Raw genomic sequence first — 18,749 nt, 5'->3', positions numbered from 1 at the left:
GGTGTTATCCTGGCCAAATTTCCCCCCGGCCTTTACCAATCATGGCCTCCTAATAATCCCCATCTCTGAACTGGCTTCATCACTCTGTTCTCCTCCCCACTGAGAGCTGGTGTGTGGGGAGTGTACTGGTGCACTATGGCTGCCGTCACATCATCCATGTGGCGGTGGTGGTGGAGGGTAGTCCTATTACCTGTAAAGTGATTTGAGTGGAGGGTCCAGAAGAGCGCTGTATTACTGTAAGGATATTATTTACACACCACATACGGTCCCGGACCCTCGGGTGGGAATAATATAGCATCCAGTGGAATAGGACTGAGCGGAGACAGTTAAAGAACGCCGAGCCCAGGAATATCAAGTATCGGCTCTTGGCACACGGGTGGCATCTCAACCCTTTCCAGAAACAAAAGCAGGAGGCTGTGCTTAGCCGGGCACCTCTTCAGCGCTGGGCCGGTGACGTTAACCTTCCTGGCTTGCTGTGTCTTTTTTTTTTTGTAAGGAAAATAAAGAGGGAGGGAGAGACGATAAGAAAACCCCCTCGCTGTGCTGTAAGTGGGAGCAGCTGCACGGGGCTGTGGTGCCAGGTCTGTTTATGCTGTGGGCTGGTACCCCTGGTGTGGGCTGGGCGGGCAGGCCGCTAGGAGTCTCATTTCACACCGCGGCATGGCCGTCTGCCCTTTCCGCACCGAGGGGTGAAGAGATCAGGAGCAGGTCAGCCGCGGGCCGCTCGTCATCCTGGACTCCGTGGGAGGCAAAGAAGTAAGTTCTGTTCAGTGTGGGAGACTGCTGCACCCATGTTCACAGTGCCACTGTGGGATGTGGCACGGACATTGTCCTTTTACAGCTTTCCCTGCGACTGTGGGGGACCAGTTGGCGCACTGTTAGACGGGCAGTGTAGACCTACTACGGGGACTGTAATATAGCTTGGTGTTAGTTTCCAAACGCTAAGGAGAAATCGTTCACCAAACCAACTGGACTTTGCTTTTAGGGCAGGTGGGTTGAAAACTGGCTATAAAAATCCGTTCTTGAAATCCCATCAGAAACCCAAATGAAGGCGTGATATTCAGTTGGATTTCTTTGTTTTGTGGTAACCACCAATACTTTGTGAGCTAAGTCAAGGAAAACCAGTTTCCGTTTTTTTTTTCTGATGACACCTAAATTGTGGAGTCTGGGGCAGGTATTGCCAGTCTGTTTAAAGCACCAGCACTTGAACTGGTGAACTGATGAACTGATCGAAATAGCTCATTAAGAGCCGAACTGGAACAGGTTTGTCGAAAAACCTGATGACACGCTGGCAGCCACAGGCCTGAATCGGACAATCCCGACTTAGAAAGTTCTTTTAAAATGGGTGCAATATTTTTCTATTTTACATTTGAATTCTAGCAAGCTACAGTAGCAGTTTAAATCTCCTGATCAACTTCATCTTGACTACTGATGGTGTTGGATTCAGTTAATCAGAACAGAATATTGGTGTCATCTTAGATCCCAGTCTTGTTCACAGTTTTAAATATGTGTTTCATCTGTGCAGTATTACTAATATACAGTATATGTTCACAACTATTCCAGCCTAATGCAGAGGTGTCACTACATGAATTTGATTTTGCCTGATTATTGTAATCCAGTGTTTTCTGGAGTGTCCTAATATGTTTGCAACATGATACAAGAAGATCAGAACTCAGCTTTCTGATCTTAAGGAACACCAATTTATGAGCATATCCGCCCTGATTCACCTTCCTTCTACTGTTTCCCTGTGGATTACAGAATAGAAATTCACATGCTGCAGCTCACCTTTAATGGCTTGAAAAGTCTGGCCCTAAACTGCATCAGTGAGCTGTTATCTGCCTACACACCTGCATGTTGTGTGTGTGTGCGCGCTCTTTGGCTTTCTTTCAGTTCCCAAAATTAGATTCCATTTGAAGAGCCTTCTTTCATTTCTCCTGCTGCAAGGCTGTGGAATGATCTCCTAGCTCATATTGGGTCACATAATTCAGTAAGGATGTCTTAAAGCTCTTTTTAAACACTTTTTTTTATCCTATTAAGTGAACTCATTTACTTTATCCTGTCGTTACTGTTTTTGCTACTGTCTCTGTTTTTTTTGTAAATTATTTTGGTTTGCTGTCACCATCAACATCATGACCTTCATCATCATCATTCATGGAGTGTTTAACAAAAGTCTGGGAGGGGTGACAGTTGCTGAACTCCCCCTCACCTCGGTGCTCTACCTCGTAATTTTCCATGATGTCACACGTCTTGAAGGATCTACAAATTCCAGTGGGCCTCTCTTGCCTCCTCACATCCATGCTCCTCCAGCCCATCACCACTTGTGCAGCTGCCCCAGGGGTCACTCCTCTCTCTGTATGGGGCTCCTGACTTCCTCTCCAGCCCCCAGCCAAGTGGGTTAACCCACACCTTCTTATACCTAACTCCCCAACACACAATCCTGAACTCCCTACCCTGTTCTGGGATGGCAGTCCTTTTGAATTCTTTTTGTCATGATTATGTATATTAATGCAGGCTAGGTTCACGGGAAAAGGGCATTCTGGCCTCATGTTCTCTTTAAAGGGGCCAGCAGTCACTACTGTAAAGTGAAGTACACTGCAAAACTAAAGCGTGCAGCAGTGCAGGAGGAGAACTAACTCTATGACGATGAGACCTTGGATGTATGGGGTCTCCAGGAAGCGGAAAGCTCTTCTCTCCCTCTTATAGAGCAAATCCAGCTGCTATTGAATACAGTGACTTAGGGCTGGGCGATATGGCCTCAAATTTATATCACGGTATAATTTTAATTTTGGTAACGATACAGTATATATCACCATATAGATTTTTTTTCTCATAATTTCAATAGAACATGCTTTAAAAGGAGTACAAGACTTGGATAGTAAGTTTTTATTGCCTGGAGTTAACTATTGGGTTATTAATAACTGTTGGTTAGCTGCTGTGTCGTTCCTTTAGTATTTCTGAAATTTCACATTGAACTGCAGTAGTGTGTAACGTCCTTCCGCCGCTGGCTTTTCTTGTCATAAGGACAACGACTAGTTAATGACTCGGGTAGCAATGTCTGCGTTGCGGCTTTTCTTCTCACACAGACTGCTTGATTCGGAGCGCATTCTCGAACTTTCCTCATACTCGCATACGTCTTTAAGTGATACAGGAGAGGTTGCTTGTATTGCCGGTCTGGCTAAAATCGTCGCCCGACATACAGTAGTTTGCTGGTATCTGTTTTCTGCTCGTGGTCCGACTTTTTAAACCCGAGCCATTTCCAAAAAAATGAAGCACCCTTCTTTTCAACCACTTCGTCGCTTCTTCACGTGTTGCTAACGCCGCCTTTCTCCATTTCTCCGCGTATTTGTGTTTGCAGGCGGGCACACCGAACACGTGCGTTTGTTTTCAAGGGACAGGGGAGAGGACGCCCGCGTGTTTTTATCTGCCGCACTGACCTCAGACGCGTCATAAACCGGACGTCTGAACCAGCGAAGATCAGTAATTCGGAACCTGTCAGATTTCCAAATATCAGCAAGATGAACAGTTTCGGAATTATCTAATTGGAGCTAAAATACGGACAGAATGACGGGTCAATAGTAAAAATCCCCAAACCCCGTTTTGCGACGACGCTGGCGGCACAATCTGTGTAAACATGAAAAGTTTACACAGATAAACTCTACCGGTGTAAACCAAATCCATATCGTGGCACATATTTTCTACCGTCTATACCGCCCACCCCTACAGTGAATACACCCTTCTCCTCATCAACATTGATACAATACTTTAATTGTGGCACACATCACTATTTGTAGAGAATGGAGAGGTGGCACTGAAAACAGAGGCTGAAAAATGAGTCAAGTAACTACCCATTTAGCTATCCATCAACCCAGCTACCCATTCAAAAGCCCATCAATCAATTAACTGACTACCCATTCAAGTGCTCATCAGCTAACTACCAGTTAATCTACTGCCCTTTGTTACCCTCTGGCTGGAAGCGGCCTGCACTCTGATGTTACCCCGGGTGGTCAGCGTATTCGCACGGGTCCTCAGCCTCCTTCTGACCCCTTGCGAACCTTAACCTCAGACAGCTAAGCAGACTATTTAAGGCTTTTCCCCCTGCTTATTCGGGGCCCCGAGACTGAGCTGAGCGCTCACAGTGCTGAAACTCTCCTCCTGCAAACACCTCGTTTTTTCCTCGATTCATGAGAACCAAATCAGGATCTGCGCCTGTGGCTTGCTGGTTCTGTTCTGTTGGGCCCCTGAGCAAGGCCCTTAACCCCAACTGCTCTAGGGGCACCATATAAAGGGCTGACCGTGCGCTCTGACCCCATGCTTCCCTGTGTGTCTGTGTGCCTGTGTGTCTCATGGAGACCAAGTTGGGGTATGTGAAAAAAACAAAACTCCTAATACAAGAAATTGTATATGGCCAATAAAGTGATCTTATCTTATTTTATCCTCATAACGCCAGACAGCTTCATTCCAGCCTGCCTCTTCATTTCAAACAGCAGTGTTCCAGGCAGCTTTTTTCCTGACTTTAATCGTTTTCGGACATCCGTATTCAAACCCGCCTCGCCAATGCGTTAAGGGAGCTTTTTTTCCCAGCTCCAAATATTTTCAGGCAGCTGTGTTCAAGCCAGTCTCTCTGCTGCATCTAGGCAGCCTTTTTCTTCCAAATCACATTATTTCCCACGGCTCCATTTTCAATCAGCCTGCATTATTACTTCATCGTCTCTCATTAACCCTGGCTCCCACAGAGCCTTCCTGGAGACTCCCGAGGGTCCTCTGTGAGCCCGTGCTTGGAGCTCGGCTAGTCATTTGCCACAGTCCTGAGATCTCTTCTAACGCCCTCTCAGTCTCTTACACTCACTAGAACTGTGTGCTGGAGCTGCTCCAGGCCAGTCTCGCTACATCCATACAGCCCTATAGAGTAACACTTTCCATCCTTTAACCAACATTAAAGCATTAAAGCAATATTTTCATTAAATGTTTGCTCCATGAATTGAGTGTGTAAAAATGCACATCGGAATTTCAAATGTGGGAGTTTAGGGCCCTATTAGATGCAATACTTTCTTCCAAAATCAGATTATTAGATTGATTATTTGTCAAGATTAAACTTTTTGGTTGGGTAAATGTGGATTTGCAAACATTTTAACTAAAGCAATTAAGATTCAAATGTTGACCTACAAGTGCTTTAAAGCTTTCTTTGGGAAAGCCTGTAATAGAAAATAGACATTGTAATCTTGAAGAAGCAGAAGCACCTGTGTTTTGCTAAGAATTACAAGATTTTGTTCCCCACCCTATCTAGAGTCACACCGCTGGGATTATATGGCCCGCTGCAAGGGAAACTGTAAACACAAGAAAGTAGGATGCTGGGATGTGCGATCGTTCACTAACACGGCGTCCCAGGCTGCGTGACTGCAGCTTTCTGGCAAAGCAACAAAGAAAACACATCTCGTTTATTGCCAAGTATCATTTTCTCCACTGTAAATCACAGCACACCTTCAGAACATGTAGTCACACATTCTGTGGGACCAGACGTCAGATTGACAAGTGAGCAAGATGCTCATCCAAACCGCCATCCACGGGGTGTGCTGGCACAGGCACAGAGTCTTGGGCGTTCTGGTGCGAGAGTTACTGAACGCCCAAGAGAGAGAATCCTCCTCTCTCACTGCCCTGCATGCCACTTTGAGCAGGAGTCATGTGAGAGCAGGAAAACACAGAGGGGGGAAAGGAACCCTCACACCTCGCATGTCTATAGATATTGAATGACCACAGTCCACTCGTCCACAGCTTGCGCAGTGGCTGTGAAGTGAAGTGATAGGGGATGAGTTGTTTTTCCAGACATTCTGGACATAGCGTCCCCACTGCTGAACAATGTTTGTGGGAGGTGCTGGCCAGCCCCCCACCTCCCCACAATTCTCTCTCACAAACAAATGGGCCTGTTTTTCAGGTTTGCTCTGGGGGACAATCGGAAAAGCATACCGCTGGCTGGTGCTTCTGTGTAACCCCACAGGCAAGGTGCCCTACAGAGGACAAAGTCTGTTGTGGCCATCTTACATTTGATGGTAAATTATATGCACTGCATATGGTTCAGCTATCCTTTGGCACTTTAACAGGGCTAAAAATAACAGAGTAGTTATTTTGTTATGGATATTGCATTCATGCCGGAATTATTCCATTTGCCGGCGATACTCCGTTATTCATTCTGTTCATTCTACATTTCTAAGGAGTCGTCTTCATGGAGCGTGTGCTCGTTGAGAAACCTCATTCTGTCCCATTTGGCAGCTGAGAGAATGGAGCCTGTGATCAGCTGGCAGGCAGAGAGGATCCGTGCTGTATTAAGTAATGTGCGACGCTCTCCCGATGTGTGTCAAGGGCATGACTGTACTCCAGATACACCAGGATCACAAGGCCGGTACTCACTCGTACAGTGTACAACTCGGGGCAGAGAAGAGGAGGGAAGCACCACAGCTTTCTGAATGTGTGCATCATCTCTGTGTCCTTGTTATGGACAAATTCTTTTGGGTGGGAGTCTGCATTTTAATTTCGAAGTACAGGTGTACTTGAACAGTACGCCTGTACAGTGAAGGTGTGCTTATTGATAACTTAATAAATAAGATAAATTAATGGAAGAGAGCCTTTAGAAAAAAAAAACAGTGCTGTTATCACGGGAGGTGAATCACATACAGTACTGTAGCAGTTGAAAACAAAGCAAATGTAATTCATGCTGTTCTGGTTCCAGACTCACAACTCGTTACTGTACGTACAGAAACGCTCCATCCTGAATTAATTTATTTTTAGTTTTCAGCTGTGTTCTTGGTTCTATTGCGTCTGATGTAGTCTCCTGAGGACCCTGTCTGTACAGGTTAGGATTTTATATATCAGACTGACTTTCTTCTCATCTTTTGCTCTGTACTGAAGAGGTTTAGTTCCTTTAATCTCTCTGTGTTTGAGATCCACTGAGATCAGGTTCTAGTTACTCTTCTGTGAAATTTTTCTAGGGCATTAATATCCTTTGTGCATTACAGTGACCACAACTCAACACCATAGCCTAAACAAGGTCTTATTAGTCCATTGTAAAGCTCGAGCATATCGTCCCTTGATTAAGATTCAAAAGTTTGCCATGAAATACTCACTATTGTACGGATGAATTTTGTAGATACATGCATTTTCTCGTGCAGATGTGGAAGTTATTAAAGGGTGAAGCATCTTGAAATCCACATTTCCTCACCAAGCCCCCCACTCCTGCCTCCCAGACACCCCACCTAATTGGTTAAAAAAGTGTGCGTTTCTGGGCTGCATTGTCGCCTCATTTTCCTGTATCCTGTCTGGGAAACGCATTTTGCTTTTGGGAAATCGCTAAGTGGCTGGGGCATGGAGGCCTTGCACTGGACAAGGGCAATTAGCAAGATCAAGTGCCAAACAGAGCTAAGACTGATCTTAGTGTTCAGCACATTCTGTACTGAACACTAATGTTCACTCCTGCAGGGGCTGTAGTCCTAACAGGTGTGTAAGTGCTAAAGAGATGGTCACCCCTGTCACCCTGTGTGAAGATAAGGCTCTTTTTAGACACACAATAATTTTGAAAACCCCTTTAAAATGGATGTACTGTATATTTGATTTCAGTCACAGGGCTGTGCGCTTATCAGAAAATGTTTGATCTCATCAAAAGTCTGCCCTGCACTACAGGATGAAGATAAGGGTGAAGATAATCTTCTGTAGATAAATCCATATTTAAACAGGGTGCAGCATTGTATGATAATAGGAAAACCACACTGAGAGGTTCTGTACTCAATAAGGCATAGACTAAAATTCCACCTGAGATGAGAGTACCCAGACTGGCGTGTGGACCACAGAATTGTCATGCAGGAGCCTGGGTTTTGGCCCGAGCTGCTCAAATCCGATAGCAATGGAAAAAATGAACGAGAGAAATATTAGCTCCAGGAAAAATGCCTGGTGCCGTCACCCTTTCTCGAAATCGCATCAATAGATAAAGGTCAGTTCGGTGGCATTTGCAGGAAACTGCATTTAATCCTAATTGAATTCTTGTTTACAGAATCTCACAGCAACGCATTTTCAATGCAAATGAAAAGCACCAGTAATGAAAAGAGCCAGTGTGTACCTGCCTAACCAACCCAAAAAGCCTCCAGCAAAATCTGTCACAACTGGGAGTGTTTTAAGGATGGCACCTATGAGTCATGCACAGAGCTACTTTTAAAGTTCAAAACACCTCAGCAGACAATTGAAGTCGAAAATGGAAGTGTCATGCTTTTTGGAGTTCTAAATTAATTCAAAACATGATCTAAATGTGTGTAAGCTCGAAAACACACATCAATGTATTAGCCTGTATTTGAATCACTATTCATATTGTAAGAAGGCAGTGGAGTGAGACATGATGTTGGAACTACAGTGGAGAATAATCTGGGGTCCTCAGTCAGCTGACCATTTAAATTTAACCAATTGGTCTGGCCATTCCTAGATGTTTAAAAAGGGCCTTTAAACACATTGGTATAATAACACAGAATATGTTAACAGAGATGTCACTGCATTATTACATGCTCTTTTAAAGAAGAGAAAACAAATTTCCCACTCTTTGTGTCTCCAGAAGCGACAGATTGACAGATAAATAGACATCACAGATGGATCTCAGGTTTTGGAAATGCCCTATAAAGGTTTATCAATCAATACCATACAGGTCACTCTTTGCATTAGTATTCATCTTTAAATGAATGTTGTATAAATTCGCCTAAAGGGTCATCTGTATCTCTTTATTGTTTGTAGTGCTACATCAGGTAACCCCAGTCCAAAAAATCCAGTAAAATATCTTTTAAAATATAACAAATTTTTGCTGAAAAAAAGTGTATTCAGACTCCTTTTTAAATGAACTACAAAAGCGGGTTCAGAAACTTGAATGCATTTGGTAAGAAGTAACCTGCTCTTTTATTGTGCTGTGTTAGTATGCTGTGAGAATGTACACTCTGTCTGTTGAAAGCCTAGCCTGATTGCACAGCAGTGCTATGCCTGCCAGCTAGCCTGCAGAGGCCCTGCTGTGAGGCTGCCCTGTGATAGAAACAAAGACATCGCTGGAAGGACTGGTTTTGCTCTGTCTAATCTAAAATAGCTGGAAGGAATTGCCTCAGTCTAATCACAGGCCACTGGGTCATATCCTACGGTACAAATTCAATAACAATCTGGTCCGCATTGTTCTGTCACAGTATTAATACTGGTCTGTTTTTCTCAATCTGAGCAGGATGGAAATAAATGATTAAATACCTGGGTGTTCCACTTCAGCGGATGGCTTTTTGAGACATTTGTCCTTATGTACTGTATTTATTTATATATTGTACTTGCATGCTTATTCCAATAGCTCTGTAAACTTCTATAGAGTTGAAGACTCAAATTGTTAAATTAACTAAGTCATCAGAAACTCCATTATCTGGAGTTTCAAAAGGTAAATAGCATTGTGTGCCAAACGAACTATGGATGAAAAACATACACTGTTGCATTTTCATTGTGTATCAGTACATCACTCTTAATACTGTATGTAGGCTTATTTATGATACACAGCATCTGATGCCAAGCTTTCTCTTATTTTTGTAATACAGCAAAATTCACAAAAAATCTTTTGACTTTCTGCAGCGCAGTGAACATAACAGTCTTAATCATTTGGCTGTTGAATGGAGAGTTGAAAGAAAAATAGTTCTTGTTTATCATAAAAGGAAGTGGAATCAGCTCTTCTCTATCAGTGTTCTGTTTTGCTGCTGGAGCTCAGGGTACAGTACGTGTGGCTTTCAGTATCAAGAAGTGGTGTTGGCAAAGGTCTGTGGCTGTTCTTTTTGGGCAATCTCTAAGTAACATTGTTTTTTGTGGGGTTTTGTCCTGCTGAGACCATGCCTTTACTTTTGTGTTCCTGTGTTCAACCATGCAATGTGCTGGAACCTCAGAGCACTTTACTCTGCTGACCACTTTGAAGGTGCAAAGCACATTTCTAAAGCGGTGTATCCTCTTACAGATTAGATGAAATGCATAAACGCCCACCAAATCTTTTTTAACAATTTCCTTGATACATTGATACTGGTTTGACTACTACTGATAACAATGACAGCAAGAAAACAAGGGCTGCCAAACAGAAATAGAGACCCTGACCTCTGCTACAGCCATTCTGCCTTCCCTGCAACATTTTGATGACACCTCTCTGAATGTGCAGGGTGTGCTCCTAATACAGGATTCCTGTACAAACACTAGGATTTGACACTGAGACACCCGTCGTCCTCTCACTGTGAATCCGAGATAACCACAAGCGAGTTACAATATAGCCCACCGGGTTTTGGAAGGACTCTTGGTTAAGGAAAACGTTTGCATCCAAATGTGTTAGAATCTGCATAGCTGTCTGCAGTTGACAAAGCCTTCGTGTACAAGACAAAAACTCATTGAAATTAATCATACGTTTAAAAAAAAGTCAGTAAACAAAGACCAAACTGAAGCATTGGACATTTCTGTGACAGTAAAGCTGTGATATAATTTCCCATGCTTAAGACGCAAGAATATAAGAAAAATTGCAAGCGAAAGAAGGCCTTCTGTCCCATCTGATGTATTTGGATGGTAATTGCTCAATGACCCCAGTATCTCATCTTCCGTCCTACAATATTCCTCAGTGCAGGACAGCCGACTGCTCTCTGTCTCCTCTGTCCTGGTGTGGTCTGGGCTGAGTCTATATCCAGGCACACTGACACCCCTGTTGACTCACCCCGTCCCCCGACTCCTGCCCTGCTCTGTACTGCCTCATCAAATCCAGCTTGTTTGCCTCATTTTAGGCTGTTTGTTTTTGTTATTGTTTTTTTGGGTGCTTCTGCTAGTTTTGTTTTCTTTCTTGTTCTTTCTCTCGTAAAATTTAACGAGCTCTCCGCTTCCAAGCGAAAGGAATTCCGACCCTCGCAGTGAGTAAAAGTGTGGGAAAATTCCCGGCCTACTTCATGTCCCGTAGGGGAAAATAAGGACCATTGTCTCTTTTCCCCTTTCGGTGTGGCTTTGCAAGGGACTGATCGATGGCGCTTCAAAACATCCCACAGGAAAAGCAGCTCCTGTCACACAGTCTCTGCAGGGCCGTGCCACATGAACCACACAAGTCCCTCTTTTCTCAGAACAACAACAACAACAGTGTGATCTTCCCATAGGCGCTGGGAGCGAAATCTTTCAAAAATGTAATTGTTTTAGATCTTTTAGATCTCTTCACTGTCCTGGTGTGTTTTGGGTTCAGTTAATCTCTGGCATCCTATCATCTGATATACTGTATGGAGAAGGTTGGCTCCTATGTTATTTGACATGTTCCAAGATGCACCAGGTTATAGTAGTGTCCTGCATATGAGATATATATGTGTATATATTAACCCTTATATACATTATACAGTATATACTGTATATCCATTATATGAGACATATATGGCGTATTGTATACAGTATATAGTATGTCCCTTATATGGGGCATACTGTACAGTCTGTTAGCTATGGCAAGTTTAAAAAGCAAGGCGGTTATCTTCAATAGTCGTAGCAATGGGAAACTTCACTGTAAAAATGTATTCATGGACGAATTAAACAGTATCCACAAACCTTATTGTAAATATGTCTATGTAAACTATGTGCCGTTATCAAGAATCTGTTTTTGGTTTGTCTATTGCCGGTGTAGAGTGGGTGGTCCTTGCCTGTCTCTCCCACTCACGTATGATGAATCTGACCAAGGAGAGCCAGGTGAAGGCTTGACCTCAGAGGAGGCAAGAGAGGTGAGGAGTTAACAGTGTCTGATTTCACAAATGAATAATTTTTTTACCCTTTAGGTAGGCATTATTTAATCGATTCAATTCTCTCAACCAGTTGTTTCTGGAATGAAACCAGACTATGGGCTTTAACAACATGGCTGGGCAGCTTGTTCCACACTTCCTCAACCTTTTGAGTAAAGTGCTGTTCCAATTCTAAGTTTTAAATGTACATCCATGTTATTGAGACCCAACACACTTTTTTCTGTATCTAGACTTATACAGTACAACCTGTCTCTGGCATGTGTTTCTAAAACTATGCTAGATGAGATACTGGACCTCCTGGGCTGTTCTTTTACTGAGAGGGATACACTGGAAGGAGCGATAGGAATAAGAGAAGCAAGGAAAGAAGGGAGGAAATTTCCTACTTTGTGAGATTCCTGGTTTTTCTGTTTCTGTCTGGTGCTAAGGGGCCATTTACACACTGGTGCCACACTGGTGCAGTCCCACTACAGAGTGGTGCAGTCTCAGCCCTCAGCGCTCTACAGCACACGACCGGCAGCAGTGAGCCCTGAGCATCACCGCTCAACAAAAGCGTCCTGCGGAAACCTCCGCTCTTACTCTCAGAGTTTTTGAGTGCTGTTTTTTTCCTGAGTATCACTGGATGAAGGCCGATACAGCCAGAGGCCGTTGAACTTTGCCTGCAATTTCATCCTTGTGAGTTTCTCCGGGCACATGTACGTTCGCAGTCCAGTTCGGCAACCCTTCCCTCAGAGACCTAGAGCATTCTCAGAATCGGTTTTTATCCTGCTCCTGTATGTCTCAGGCATATCTCTCTTTCAAGAGACCCTTATTCTTGCAGTTTATTGTAGTGCAGAATCGTGTGTATATGAATTCTTACAATATTCACAGATACGTTAGAGCTGATCGTGCCTTTCCAGAGGGGTATGGAGGAGATTTTGTTCTCGGAGGTGGGACAGCTGCTAGGCAAGGCTCTTGTTCCCAGTGCAACCAGTATAGGCTATGGGACTAATGGGAAATGAAACGAGAGGAACTTGAAGTACAGAATGGCCTCCTCTTAGTGTGGACTAAGTTTTCCAAGACTTTTTTCCCCCACTGTGCCCTAGAAAAAAAATCTGTCACTGCCCAGGTGTATCAGAAATGTCTTCAGTGCTTAGTCGTTGTCCCGTTTCACCAGACTTCTTCTTCTTTTGTTGCTTCTGCAGTGTTTCAGAATTTGATTTGTTTTCCTTGCAGGCGGTGGCAGAGTCAGAAAGTCGACTGCTTGACTCTCCCCCCTGGCTGTTTCTCCCGTCCTCTTCGCATCCAGATCTCTCAGCAGCGCGGCCTCCTTCTCCACTTCTCCCGCGCGCCAGGACCTTCGGCGGCTCCGCGGACTTCAAAGGGAACAAGGCAGGAAACCGTTGCTGTGACTACAAGTTGAGGGATGAGTTTTTAATGGAAGGGGGATTTCCCTAGCCAAAAGATAGAGGCAGAACTAGTGCAAGAGCGTCAAGAGTCACACCTGGAGATAACGGAGAGGTGTTTTGCGGGGATATTTTGTCTTGGAGCATGGGAGAGCGATTGGAAAGAGCTAACAGCAATCAGCAGTGTCAATGTCGTCATCCACCCAGTGGGACGAGGTGGGGTGGGGGTGCTGGTCTTGACAAATCTTTCTTATGGTTTTGTCAGTGTGTTTGTTGTGGTGTGTGGAGTTGGAGTGTTTCCCAAGCAGCACACACTATTTAAGTTTGGGTATTGGGTGAGGCAGTTTCGGACAGGGAGACAGGAGTTCCCCCCTGAGCCCTCTCATCTGTTTTTGCTTTTTGTTTTTCTGGGGCTGGGGAGGTGGTTCTTCAGTGGGGGTTTAGGGGAAAGCTTGTATAGACAGTAAGGGAAGCAGACAAGTTGCACTGCAGGCAGTCACATCCTACATGGAGCACAGGTAACACTACTTTACACATAGGGTGGTGGGTGGGGTGCACAAAACTGCCCAGCTACATGGCTCTAGCAGATTCCTTGGGGTCTTTCAATTGGCAGCTGGACTTGATCCTTGGATCACGTTTAGATTCTACACCAGGTGTCCTTCTCATGGATATTCTTATGTTGATATTCCAGTTTGAAATTTGCACTAGTCCCAGCAAACTGGTTATTGTTGGACGTCCCTTAATGTACAGCAGGAGCCCCAGACATGGGAAGAATGGGCTGCTTTTAAGATGTGAGATAGCCGTGGCTTGTGTTAACATACCGCGTGGTAAACAGGATGACATGTGTTTCACTTAGGGTAAATAGCTTTTCCAGCAGCAGTGCGGAGAACTGCCTTGTTTGTCCCACTCACTGTTCAGTAATGGAACATAAATGTTTGCTTGCACCCCTCCGCACACACCACCGCTGCCAGATAAAAGGTAAACTTTTGACCCATCTCTCACTGACAGGATTGAGGAAGTACGATACGCTCTGAAACTGAAGCGTGGCTTTCAAAACTGAGTCCAGCATCTAAAAATAAGTCGAGGCTTCAAGGAGTTCCTTTTCACTGGGCCTGAAGCCCAAGAAGTGTCCCTAGATTCTAGCCAGAGCACTGGGGGTAGCCAGCAAAACCCATAAGAATGACATCAGAACAATTACAAAGTGCTTAATACACGATATTAATCATCCTGACAAATCGGATATGCATGGCAGTGTTTTTCATACAGCCTAGGTTCTTCCAGATACAGTACAGTGACAACATCTTAGAACATTGCGACACTAGTAGCTACTAAGGCATTTGAAATGTGACATTTCCCAATTCCACTTACTTCCTTCATTGTCCCACACGGGAAATTCGCTTTGCAGGCAGATGAAAAGACGATGCACGATACATAACACAAACTCCAAAACAAATTTAAAAAACATACGTGCCTGAAATTCAATTGAATTCACGTCCGAAACTTTTAGTCATCCTCACTGCCCAAAATAAACAGAAAAACTGGGTAGTCAGTGAGTGAAGTAGTTATCTAAGACACACGTGATGAGAATCAAAATATGACATAGTTGTTCTGATTGAGCAGTGGTGGGGAATAAAAGGTTAACTTAGTTCTTGCGCTGGATTTCAGGCAGTCTATATAGACTCCCTGATGGAAGAAGCTCAGATTTGGTGTGCAAGGAGAGGTCATGATAGTCAATGATTGTATTGGCCTTATGCAATACTTGTTTGCTCTACATGTGTGCCACTGTAGCTGTTGTGTTCCAATAACATTGCTGGCTACCTTCACTATCCCGTCTGTTTCTGTGGCATCTATTCAAGTTATTTCCTCTTCTCATTGTCCTGAATTTTACTGTCCAGGACAAGGGACTCCTGGGATTTTAGTTTGCTGTCCTTTTTCACAAAGAAGCCCCAGAATGTAAGCATGTTTAATTTATTGATTGATTTATTTACTTTCTAATTTTCTTGGCTTAAATTGAGTTTCTGTGCCCACCTTAGTTTTTTCAGAAAAGCTCCCTGGGCCTCCCTGAAGCTGAAGCTGCCTTCGGTGATCTGATCCTTGCCTCTGTCATCATGATAACATTAAATCACTGCAGGAGGCATTGCAATATGAGCTGTTAGCAGTGTGAGGGCCAGTGCTTTATATATAATGCAGAAGCTGAATGCCTGACATATTTGTGTGCTCAATACACCTGTAGCTGCTCTTTAATGTATCACCATCCTTAACCTATACACTGCGAACTGGGTACTCCACTGTACACCCTATGCACCTGTCCTCACCGACCTACATCTCTGTCTCAATGGGAACTCTAATTCCACATTACCAATGCTGTTTGTTTTGACAAACCATGACGATTTTTAACCCATAATTTGAAGAAACACTTCCATTTGCTAGGAAGTCAACAATAGTCAGATAGGTCATGTTGAGTCTTGTTCCATTGTAAGGGCTTGAGTGACAGTCTCTTATGTTTCCTCCTGTGTGTCTATACCTATGCCCGACCACCCGCAGAGCTCTTTGTCATTCCTCGTCTGGAATTATGGGTAAAGTCGCACCCATTGAACTCCTCAAGGCATGGAAGCTGACTTGGCAAAAATATGGGCTCCACTGCGCCATCCAGGGGCTCGTTCATGTTTGAACAGATTCACATATCGTTGCCCATTTTCAGCAATGCCTCAGTTGGCTATACTGTTTGGAAGAAAATGTGCTCCTCAATGTATTGTGCAACAATAATATGAGGGTGGAATGGTGATGCAGTGGTTAGCATTGTCACCTCACAGCACCGGGTATCTGGGTTCAATTCTGGACCTGGGGTGTCATCTGTGTGGAGGTTGTATTATTGTTGTTGTTATTATTATTATTATTGTTTTATTGGCCTGGTGTGAGTGTGTGTCTGCATTTTTGTGTCTTCGAGAGCCATCCGGGATCCACCCTGTGCCTAATGCATTACACAAATTAGAATCTGCATTGTAGTAAAGTAAGAATGGCGCCTGATCCACCACGCAGTGGATTCACTTTGCAGTGATCTGCTTTCCTAGTGTCTGAGGTGCTGTTGTTCGGGATGAGATTCCCCTTGATCTCCACATGAGCAGGACAGGTACACATTTCCCCAGGTACCTGGAGGTAATGACTCTACCAGTGCCACCTCATGCCGAGTGCCTGCTGGATCCACAGGTTATTGTTCGTGGTTTCTGTGAAAGATCACCCTGAGGAGCGTGGTGAGAACCAGATACAGTAATTACAGTATAGCGTTTCACCGTAACGTCTGCCAGTATATCCCAACTCGTTCGTCTGGTCTGGCAAAACCATGAGTGTTCCAAGCTTTGAAAAAAATGAACACAAATGAAGTGGTTTCCAAGAGGAAAGCTTGAGGAGGCCCTCCTACTGCACGGCCAGTTGGCTTTCTTGAGCTTACCACCCTTACTTTTCAATGACATGAAGGGGTGGGAATATTAGAATTCTCTGAGGAGGTTTGCAGACGCTCTGCAGTTATTGGAGTAGCACCACAGGTTAAAAAAGCCAACTTCTCCCATAAACAAAAATCATCAATGCCCATTCATCCATCTATCTTGATTCTTCTTTTTCTGGGGATGGTTGCAGTAATATTATTGTCAGCCAAGAAACCAAACAAATAGAAATTCCTGGTTAGAGGTGTGCTGTCATGTTCATTTTTAAAGATTTTACTCTGAAAAGGAAAAGAAAACAGTGCACATCAAATGCTAATTGTGTTATTATTAATCCAAAACATGCAGAGATTTAATTTGAGGAACATCAAGATATAATGTAGTTTTACAGGAACTTTTCTCATCTGCAACACAGGATTGTTGGTAATTATTTTTTGCAGAGTGACTTCAAATGATCTTGGTCAGTCATATCCAGTCCTGGGCCCTTCTGACCACAGGCTCTTCTGTGTCGTATGCCAGCTGTATGCAGTCACTGCTGACCACAGGCTCAGTCATCTGCAGTCCTGCGTCCAGTTGCACGCACTATAGAGACCTAGAAATCCTTCAGGACAGTGACCCTTCTCAATGAGGTTTCTGTTTAGATAAAATACAGTATACAGTATGTTGCAGCTTGGAGTATGAAGTCCTCCATCCTTCACTTCTCCTGTAAATGGTAACAAGCTAAAATTACAAAACATCTTTGGCTGCCTGTTCTGACATTCTGAGTGTAGGGTCTGTTTCCAGAGACATGACTCCGAAAAAATCCCTTAAAGTGGGGGAAAAAAGCTACACAAGTCATGGCACCATGTGCTCTATTCAATCCCACACACCACTGCGCAGACGCTCGTGTCCTGTCTTGCGAAAACAAACTCTCCAGTTAATGTGTGACATGGGAAATAGCAGCTCTTTTAATCTTGATGGCTAGCTTCATACAGGAGACCTAATCTGCCTCGGCTGAAATATAACCATTTATGGGAGGAAATACCCCAGTCCGAGCAAGGACACTGTACTGTGCAAGAGCAAAGCCTTCCGGGCCATCAGATAAGAGGCTTCTGGTAAAGGGAGAAAAGAAATAAAAAGAACAACAAACAATCCGCAAACGACATCCTAATATCATGGCCAGTGCCGAGGCAGTTTTCCTTTGGAATTACAAAGTCCCTGTGAGCTAATGGAAAAGGGAAATGGTACATGAGCAAGACCAGTGAGACATCAAGGCAAAAAAGGAAAGTTCAGAATTCAAATCTCAGTCAGATGATGGATGGAGCCAAAGCCCATTTGCTTGATAAGATCGGATCTGCTTTCTTTTAAATCAGGGTACAGCCTGACTGTTTTTGTGATGGCTACTCTTCTAGCGGCTGCAAAGCTTTCTCTCTGATTGTGGAGCACAGTCTGCACCTGTGTTTTTTTTTTTATTTTGAGGTAGCACGAGACTTTATTTTATCACCTGGTGACCTAGGGGGGGGATCGTTTTCTCACCTGCAAGGAGCATGCCATGAAATTGAATTTAGTCCAACCCAATTAAGGTGGAAAAGCGGTGCTATTCGAATAACGAGCTTTGTTGGGGTACCTCGCCTGGCTGAGGAGAGAGACAGCTCATGGCTAAAGAACCCCAGCTTAATAAGGAATGAGACAGGGAGCTGCTGTAAGAGTGAGGGCAGGGCAGAGGCAGGGATGTAAAACTGAAACGCTCTAGTCAGCAAGAAGTGTCTTTATACAAAGGAAGGGGGAAGTGAAATTTCATTTGAAACTCCGTTTGTATAAATATCAATTTTCAGTGCAACTTTCAGCGCGCAAAGAGCTATGGAAAATGGAGAATAATTACCTTTAGTTTCTCAGATTAGTACCGTACGAAGAGAGAGGGAGCTGAAATTGCCAGAAAGTTTGAACAGTTATCATTTTTCATCACACAAACATGAATATTATGTAAAGTAGTGTAATTGTGCATGAGCAAGATGCTCATACCTTCATTGGTGGTGTTGTAGAGCAGAGGCCGTGCACGGTTTTAAAAGTCTAAATACAGTAGATCAGGGCCTACCGACAGTCAGGTTTTATTTTCCACGGGACTGAAATGATGAATGAGCACCTGAAGAACAAATTAATGCTTTTTTTTGCTAGGA

General features: G+C 43.9%; 1 long non-coding RNA gene across 1 annotated transcript; it reads left to right on the top strand.

Moving 5' to 3' along the window:
• Positions 1 to 490: 490 nt before the first annotated feature.
• LOC148650388 (uncharacterized) lies at positions 491 to 14,982 on the top strand. The gene is made up of 2 exons (XR_015926103.1): positions 491 to 756; positions 12,987 to 14,982. It is a non-coding gene; the product is annotated as an uncharacterized LOC148650388 (long non-coding RNA).
• The last annotated feature ends 3,767 nt before the right edge of the window (positions 14,983 to 18,749 follow it).

This window comes from Lepisosteus platostomus, chromosome 13, assembly GCF_059453375.1.
Source record: "Lepisosteus platostomus isolate fLepPlt1 chromosome 13, fLepPlt1.hap1, whole genome shotgun sequence".
Classification (NCBI taxonomy): Eukaryota; Metazoa; Chordata; class Actinopteri; order Semionotiformes; family Lepisosteidae; genus Lepisosteus; species Lepisosteus platostomus.
This window is presented reverse-complemented; position numbering and strand designations above follow the sequence as displayed.